Genomic DNA, 8,122 nt, shown 5'->3' with positions numbered 1-8,122 from the left:
GTGGCATCTCGAATGATGCCCGGTGATGTTGATGCGTATTGTGAGTGTCGAGCGATAGATCTTCAGATTTAAGTATTCGACGGGTAGAACTAAATGCAACTCCATAACTATTTCTCTTAGACTATTGAGATTGTTTATCTGCTTTTATTTACTTTTCCCGCATTTACCTTTCCGCACCCAATTCATGAAACTTAGAACGCGAGATAGTCGAACGGCAGTTCTTCTCACCAATCTCTGTGGACTACGATACGATATAACCTATATCACCCGGTAATAAATAATACCTATTACTTTTTGCTTGCCGCTTTACCGCTTCAACATGCGTCTCCTGTTCCTTTGGTTCGTGTCAGCTGGCCCCACACAGATGGAGACGTGCGTCTCCTGTTGTAGGCAGGTGGGTCACGCATGCAAGTGACCAGACAGTGCTGACAGATACCATTAATAGCAAAAAGGTGTCCATCAGTTCAGAACAGTGTCGAATTTCAATACCATTAACAGCAAAAAGTGATAGCCAGGCAAATATATATAGCAGTTAATAGCAGTGTAATATAACACAACAGCAGTAGTGAATAAAATATTGCATTTTAAAATTAAATCAGTACTGAGTGTTAACAATAGCAGAATGGAAAAGTGCAGAAAAAAATGAAAATCTAAACTAGAAATAGAAATTACTAAAACTAGAAATAAAAATCTAATAATCTAATACGGTAACATCTGGCCACGTCTATTGTTGTTCTGATTAGACTGAATGTGTTTGAAAACTTCGTCGAACTGAGCATTGACGGTGTCGATGAAATCGAAGAAATGCATTTGCAAAGTGTGAAGCTCGTTGCGCACATGTTGTACATCTTGTTGTAGCGCATTGATTGCTTGTTCGTGCGTATTCAGATTAGGCATTCTTTGATTCACCGATGCGGTGGATGTAGCGGGTTGTTGTTGCTCGACCTCGACATCAGTCATATCAACAGTGTGATCTTCAACGGAATCTTCAGAACGAGTTTCAGGCTCATACTCAGATACATGCTCGTCAATAGGAAGAGGTTCATAATCAGGAATGGGTTCATCAACAGGAAGAGGTTCATAATAACCAGGAGGTGTTTCAGGTTCAGATTCAGATGCAGGCATTTCCTCATCAAAATGTTCATAAGCTTGAGGAGTCTCAGGTGATGGCTCTCTCTCAGGAATCTGACCATAGTAAAGCCAGTTGGTAGGGTTGTGCACACTTGTCCTAGGATTCGGTAAGGTGAACTGATACCAAACTTTGTTATCAATGAGCAATTCAAAACGATCAGGTCCAAGATTACCGATGATACCTCGATTAAAGCAGAAATTGATGTCCATAGAGGTATGGGTACCAAAAGGTGTCAATCTAAGCAAAGGCACTCTCATTCCTATGGCATTGGCGATCATAGTGACAAATCCGCCAATCCTAATGGGTGAAACTTCGTCTTGCGTGATGCGCTCGAAGTTTGTTAGCATGAATGCGATGGCATTGACCGGACGATTCTGAGATGTACAAAACATGATGAACAACTCTTCTCTAGTAACTTCAGTGACATTATCTGGTTTGCCAAAAATATAGTGAGCAAGGATCTTGTGAAAGTAGCGGAAAACAGGATTGTGGATGTTCTCAGATTGAAATTCATTCTCTTCAGGGTTGTCGTTTCCAGTGATCTTGCCCCAGTATTTTTCCAACTCCCAGTATGGAAGATTTTCTTCAGCTACTTGGGCGTATGCATCAGGTCCATGAGGTAGTTCTAACATTTCAGCAAAATCTCGGATGCAGAAATTAAACTCCATACCAAAGAGTCTAAAGAGAATAACTCCTTTTTTCAGCCCTTGTCCACAGTTTGGAAGACAGGTCAGGGAGCTCAGGAATTCCAGAGTGAGCTTCCGATAAGTGCTAAACTTGCGGAACAAGTGAGAACCAGTCCAACCGATTTGGTTAAGCAGGTGTAGGATGCTTTCTTCGATACCAAGCTTCACCATAGTTGGTTGGTGAGGATAGCAAGTCAATTCCATGTGTCTTTCAGCCAGCTTGTTAAATCTTGCTTCTTGTCCTCTACCACGGAACACAACTTCCATATTGTCAACTCCTTGCATCGTAGTTAGTAATTAAATGAAAAAACCTAGAAGTTGAAAATATTAGGATAAGTTAGAATTAGGCTAGTGTTAATTTAAAATAAAATAAAAAAAAAAAAAAAAAATTAAAATTAAGCTTAGGTAACAAGTTATAATAATAGATATAATTATAACGGAAATATTTTCTCAAATCAAGATAGTAGTTATAATTATAATAATTATTATAAGATGTATGAAAAATCAAAATTGATTAAAATTAAAATTAAAAATAGAATAAAGTTTTAAAAATGAAAAATAAAAATAAAATAAAAAAATATAGAAAAATTAAAGTTCTAATAAAATAAAATAGAAGAATAAATAAATGTGGGTTGTCTCCCACCAAGCGCTTTGTTTAATGTCGTAAGCTCGACGATTTAAAAATAGAAAACTATTTTTTCGAAAAAACGGGCAGTTCGTCAAGTTTAAAAACTTCGATGTTTTCATCGTATTCGAGATGATGGTAATACTTAAGACGTTGCCCATTTACGACAAAAGGTTTGACGGTTTCGCCTTTGATTTCTATCGCTCCACTCGGAAATATGTTAGTTACTTCGAAAGGGCCAGACCATCTAGATCGTAACTTACCAGGAAATAATTTTAGCCTAGAATTAAATAAGAGCACTTTATCGCCTATGCTAAAATTTTTCCTAGATATACGCTTGTCGTGCCATTTTTTCGTTCGCTCTTTATAGATTTTGGCGTTTTCGTAAGCGTCTTGTCTAAGTTCTTCTAATTCGTTTATGTCTAGAAGTCGTTTCTCACCAGCGGCAGTGTAGTTTAGGTTTAAGTTCTTAATGGCCCAATAGGCTTTATGTTCTAGCTCTACTGGTAGGTGGCATGATTTTCCATAAACGAGTTTGAATGGGGTAGTTCCTATTGGAGTTTTGAAAGCTGTTCTATAAGCCCATAAAGCTTCATTTAGCTTGGTTAACCAATCTTTCCTCGATATAGCAACAGTTTTCTCTAATATTTGTTTTATTTCACGGTTAGATACTTCTACTTGACCGCTTGTTTGTGGATGATATGGTGTGGCTATTCGATGATTTACTCCATATTTTCGAAGGAGTTTCTCAAGTATTCTTGAAATGAAATGGGAACCACCATCGCTAATTACCAATCTTGGCACACCGAACCTAGGAAAGATGACGTTTTTGAAAAGTTTAATAACTACTCGTGTATCGTTTGTAGGAGAGGCGATAGCTTCTATCCATTTTGAAACATAGTCGACGGCTACGAGTATATATTGATTTCCAAACGATGACGGAAACGGTCCCATGAAGTCTATTCCCCAGACGTCAAATATTTCTACTTCTAGAATGCCTTTTTGAGGCATTTCATCGCGTCTTGAAATGTTTCCAGTTCGTTGGCATCTATCACAGCTTAGTACAGCAAAATAGACGTCTTTCCACAGGTTGGGCCAGAAAAGTCCAGATTGAAGGATTTTGGCGCAGGTTCTAGATGTGCTATGGTGTCCTCCACACGGTGCAGAATGACAGTGTGTTATTATGCTTCTTATCTCTTCCTCGGGTACACAACGTCTAAAGATTCCATCGGGGCCTCTTTTGAAAAGGAGTGGGTCGTCCCAATAGTAATGTTTTAGGTCATGGAAGAATTTCTTTTTCTGTTGGTAGCTTAGATCAGGAGGAAGCACACCAGCAGCTAGGTAATTTACGAAATCTGCATACCAAGGTGCGTCAGATCGGGCTAAAGCTATTTCAGCTAATTTCTCGGTTTCAGAGTTTGGATGGTATGGTTCGAATTCATTTGCTTCTAATTGGGCGATGAGTCTTTCATAAGGGAAATCATCGTCAATTGGTACTTGTTCGGGTTTCAGATTTTCCAATCGAGAGAGGTGATCTGCTACGACATTTTCAGTGCCTTTCTTATCTTTAATTTCCAGGTCGAATTCTTGTAGTAACAAGATCCATCTCAAAAGTCTTGGTTTAGCGTCCTTTTTGGTTAGGAGGTACCTAATGGCGGCGTGGTCAGTGTATATGATTATTTTGGCTCCTACCAGGTAAGAACGGAATTTGTCTAATGCGAATACGACAGCTAATAGTTCTTTTTCTGTCGTGGCATAATTCATCTGAGCTTCGTCTAGGGTTCTACTCGCATAATATATGACATGTAGTTTCTTATCCTTTCTTTGTCCTAGAACGGCTCCTACAGCATAATCACTTGCGTCACACATTATTTCGAAAGGCTCATTCCAGTCGGGAGGTTGCATAATTGGCGCAGAGATCAATGCTTGTTTAAGCGTTTGAAATGCTTCAGTGCATTTATCGGTGAAAACAAATTCGGCGTCTTTCATGAGTAGTTCAGTTAAGGGTTTGGTTATTTTAGAGAAATCCTTAATGAAGCGTCGGTAAAAACCAGCATGTCCCAGAAAACTTCTTATTTCTCTAACGGTTTTGGGAGGTTGAAGGTTTTCGATAATTTCGATTTTTGCTTTATCAACTTCGATTCCTCTATCGGATACGATGTGTCCAAGTACAATTCCTTGTCGAACCATGAAATGGCATTTTTCCCAATTAAGGACTAGGTTTACGCTTACGCATCGTTTAAGCACCATTTCAAGGTTTTCTAAACATGTTTCAAAACTTCCTCCACAGACAGAGAAGTCGTCCATAAAGACCTCCATTATTCCATCTAGGAAGTCGGCAAATATTGCCATCATGCATCTTTGGAAGGTCGCGGGTGCATTGCAGAGTCCAAAAGGCATTCGTCTATAGGCGAATGTACCATAAGGACAGGTGAATGTGGTCTTCTCTTGGTCGTCAGGGTGGATAGGAATTTGGAAAAATCCGGAGTATCCATCCAGATAACAAAAATGTGAGTGTTTAGCTAGGCGTTCGAGCATTTGATCTATGAAAGGTAAAGGGAAATGGTCTTTTCGGGTAGCTTTATTTAGCTTTCTATAGTCAATGCACATCCTCCATCCAGTTTGGGTACGTTGTGCTACAGATTCTCCTTTTGCGTTAGTGATTACAGTGACTCCTCCTTTCTTTGGTACGACGTGAACAGGGCTAACCCACTTACTATCAGATATAGGATATATTATTCCAGCTTCTAGCAGTTTTTGGATTTCCTTTTTAACCACATCGCTCATAATAGGATTTATTCGCCTTTGATGTTCCCTAGAGGTTTTACTATCGTCTTCGAGCATAATGCGGTGCATACACAGAGAAGGGCTTATACCTTTCAGATCTGATATGTTGTATCCTAAAGCGGTAGGGTATTTTCTTAGGACATTAAGTAATTTTTCAGTCTCGGTTCGTCCCAAGTTGGCGTTCACTATAACTGGTCGGTTTAGTTCTTCGTCTAGAAATTCGTATCTAAGATCGGTAGGAAGTGTCTTCAGCTCTATAGCAGGTTTCTTTGGTCCAGGTATAGGATCAGGGGTTAATGCTAAGCATTCACTCAGGTGGTTATCTTGATATTCCTCACGCCAGTTGTCATCTTCAAAAATTGGCGGCATAGGAATTCTTAGGGTTTCGGTTTCCTTATTTGGTTCGGATTTTATTTCCTTGACACACTCGTCGATTATGTCAGCAGAACAGCATGTGTCAATTATAGAAGGTGCTTTTAGGAATTGGGAAAGGATAAATTCTATTTTCTCTTCTCCTACTTCGAAAGTAAGCTTTCCTCGCTTTACATCTATAATTGCACCAGCGGTCGCTAAAAATGGTCTTCCTAAAATGATCGGGATGTTAGAATCTTCTTGGATATCCATAATGATGAAGTCAGTCGGGATGTAGAATTGACCTACACGAACAGGGATATTCTCTAACATTCCTACAGGATATTTGACTGAACGGTCTGCTAGTTGAAGAGACATTCTTGTTGCTTTAAGCTCACCTAGATTGAGTTTCTTACAGGTCGAAAGAGGCATCAAACTAACACTAGCTCCTAAATCGCACAAGGCTTTCTCTATGATGGTTTTTCCAATTACGCAGGGTATGGAGAAACTACCAGGGTCTTTCAGTTTTGGAGGCATGTTGTTTTGGATGATAGCGCTACATTCAGCGGTAAGCGTTATAGTTTCGTTATCCTCGAGTTTCTTTTTGTTTGATAAGATTTCTTTTAAGAACTTAGCGTACGAAGGCATCTCAGTTATGGCTTCTGTGAATGGTATGGTTATGTTTAATTGCTTCAGAAGTTCTACAAATCTTTTAAATTGCGCTTCGGTTTTTGATTTGGCTAATCTTTGAGGGTAAGGGATTGGTGGCTTGTAAGGTGGTGGTGGAACATAAGGTTTCTCTTTTTCGGGTTCCACTTCGTTATTGTTCTCATCAGTCTTAGCAGTTTGTTCGTCGGTTGTTTTCTTTTGGGTTTCCTTTGGCTCTTGTTGTGACATGGGTACGTTTTGGGTTCTAGGATCTATGGGTCCATCGTAATTAGTTCCACTTCGTAGTGTTATCGCGTTCGCATGTCCTTTAGGATTAGGTTGTGGTTGAGCAGGAAACGTGCCAGCAGGGGCAGCAGTAGGTGCTTGTTGTTGAGCTACTTGTGAGATTTGAGTTTCTAACATTTTGTTATGCGTAGCTAAAGCATCTACTTTGTTCGATAGTTGTTTTAGTTGCTCGCTATTGTGGATGTTTTGATTCAGGAAGTCTTTATTGGTTTGTTGTTGGGAAGCTATGAAGTTCTCCATCATGATTTCTAGGTTTGACTTCCTAGGGGTGTTTTGAGCAGCTACAGGCGCTTTTTGGTAGCCAGGTGGTACAGCAGGTGCTTGTCCAGGCGCGTACAACGCATTGTTGTTCTTATAAGAAAAGTTCGGGTGGTTTTTCCATCCAGGGTTGTACGTGTTAGAATAAGGGTTTCCTTGAGCGTAATTTACTTGATCAGATGGGACTCCAGTCAAGAGTTGGCATTCAGCAACTACATGCCCAGTCAATCCACAAATCTCGCAGTTAGGTGCTACAGCGGCAGCGGTGGCTGAAGGAGTGATGGTCAAATTCTCGATCTTTTGAGTTAAAGCGTCTACTTTAGCGTTAACGCGGTCTATACCACTAATTTCGTACATTCCTCCTTTGGTTTGGGCTTTCTCTAGAGCGGCGCGTTCTCCTCCCCATTGGTAATGGTTTTGTGCCATGTTCTCTATGAGTTTGTATGCTTCATCATGGGGTTTGTCCATTAATGCTCCGCCAGCAGCGGCATCTATAGTCATTTTAGTGTTATATAAGAGACCACCATAAAAGGTATGGATGATCAGCCATGGTTCGAGTCCATGATGAGGGCATATTCTAAGCATGTCCTTGTAACGTTCCCAAGCTTCGAAAAGCGATTCGTTATCTTTCTGGGTAAATCCGTTGATTTGACCTCTAAGCATAGCAGTTTTGCTAGGCGGAAAGTATCTTGCTAAGAATACTCTCTTCAATTCGTCCCACGTAGTTATGGAATTGGAAGGCAGGGATTGAAGCCACGCTCTCGCTCTATCTCTCAAGGAGAAAGGAAAAAGGCGTAATCGAATAGCTTCGGAACTAACGTTGTTGGCTTTGATAGTGTCGGCGTATTGCACGAACACAGATAAATGGAGATTGGGGTCGTCTACAGGGCTTCCAGAGAATTGATTCTGTTGAACAGCTTGGACCAGTGAAGGTTTCAGCTCGAAATTGTTCGCTTCAATCGCAGGTGGTGCGATACTTGAATGCGGTTCAGCGCGCGAAGGAGCGGCATAGTCTCTAAGAGGACGAATAGCAGCCATCTCTAACTTCGGGGTGATTTGATTGATTTGATCAGTAAAAATCAATTCCTGATTAATCGGAATTTCTGCTACTTCGGGAAGGTTGCGAGCTCGACGTTTAACGTTAATGAAACGTTCGATCTCGTTAATTCGTTGTATTAAGTCTCCTCCTTGTGAACGAGTATTTGGCATACAATCGTTCAAAAAGAAAGGGAAGAATTTTCCTAGTCTCTACGGTGTAACAGTGAGTTACGATATCGACTTGAATAGTCCCCGGCAACGGCGCCAAAAACTTGATCGCGACTTTACGTG

At 40.3% G+C, this 8,122-nt stretch overlaps 1 non-coding gene across 1 annotated transcript; it reads left to right on the top strand.

Moving 5' to 3' along the window:
• The first annotated feature begins 7,349 nt into the window (after nucleotides 1–7,349).
• On the top strand, nucleotides 7,350–7,456 carry LOC131645360 (small nucleolar RNA R71). Its single transcript, XR_009296988.1, has one exon. It is a non-coding gene; the product is annotated as a small nucleolar RNA R71 (small nucleolar RNA).
• The last annotated feature ends 666 nt before the right edge of the window (nucleotides 7,457–8,122 follow it).

Source organism: Vicia villosa, linkage group LG1 (genome assembly GCF_029867415.1).
Source record: "Vicia villosa cultivar HV-30 ecotype Madison, WI linkage group LG1, Vvil1.0, whole genome shotgun sequence".
NCBI lineage: Eukaryota > Viridiplantae > Streptophyta > Magnoliopsida > Fabales > Fabaceae > Vicia > Vicia villosa.
This window is presented reverse-complemented; position numbering and strand designations above follow the sequence as displayed.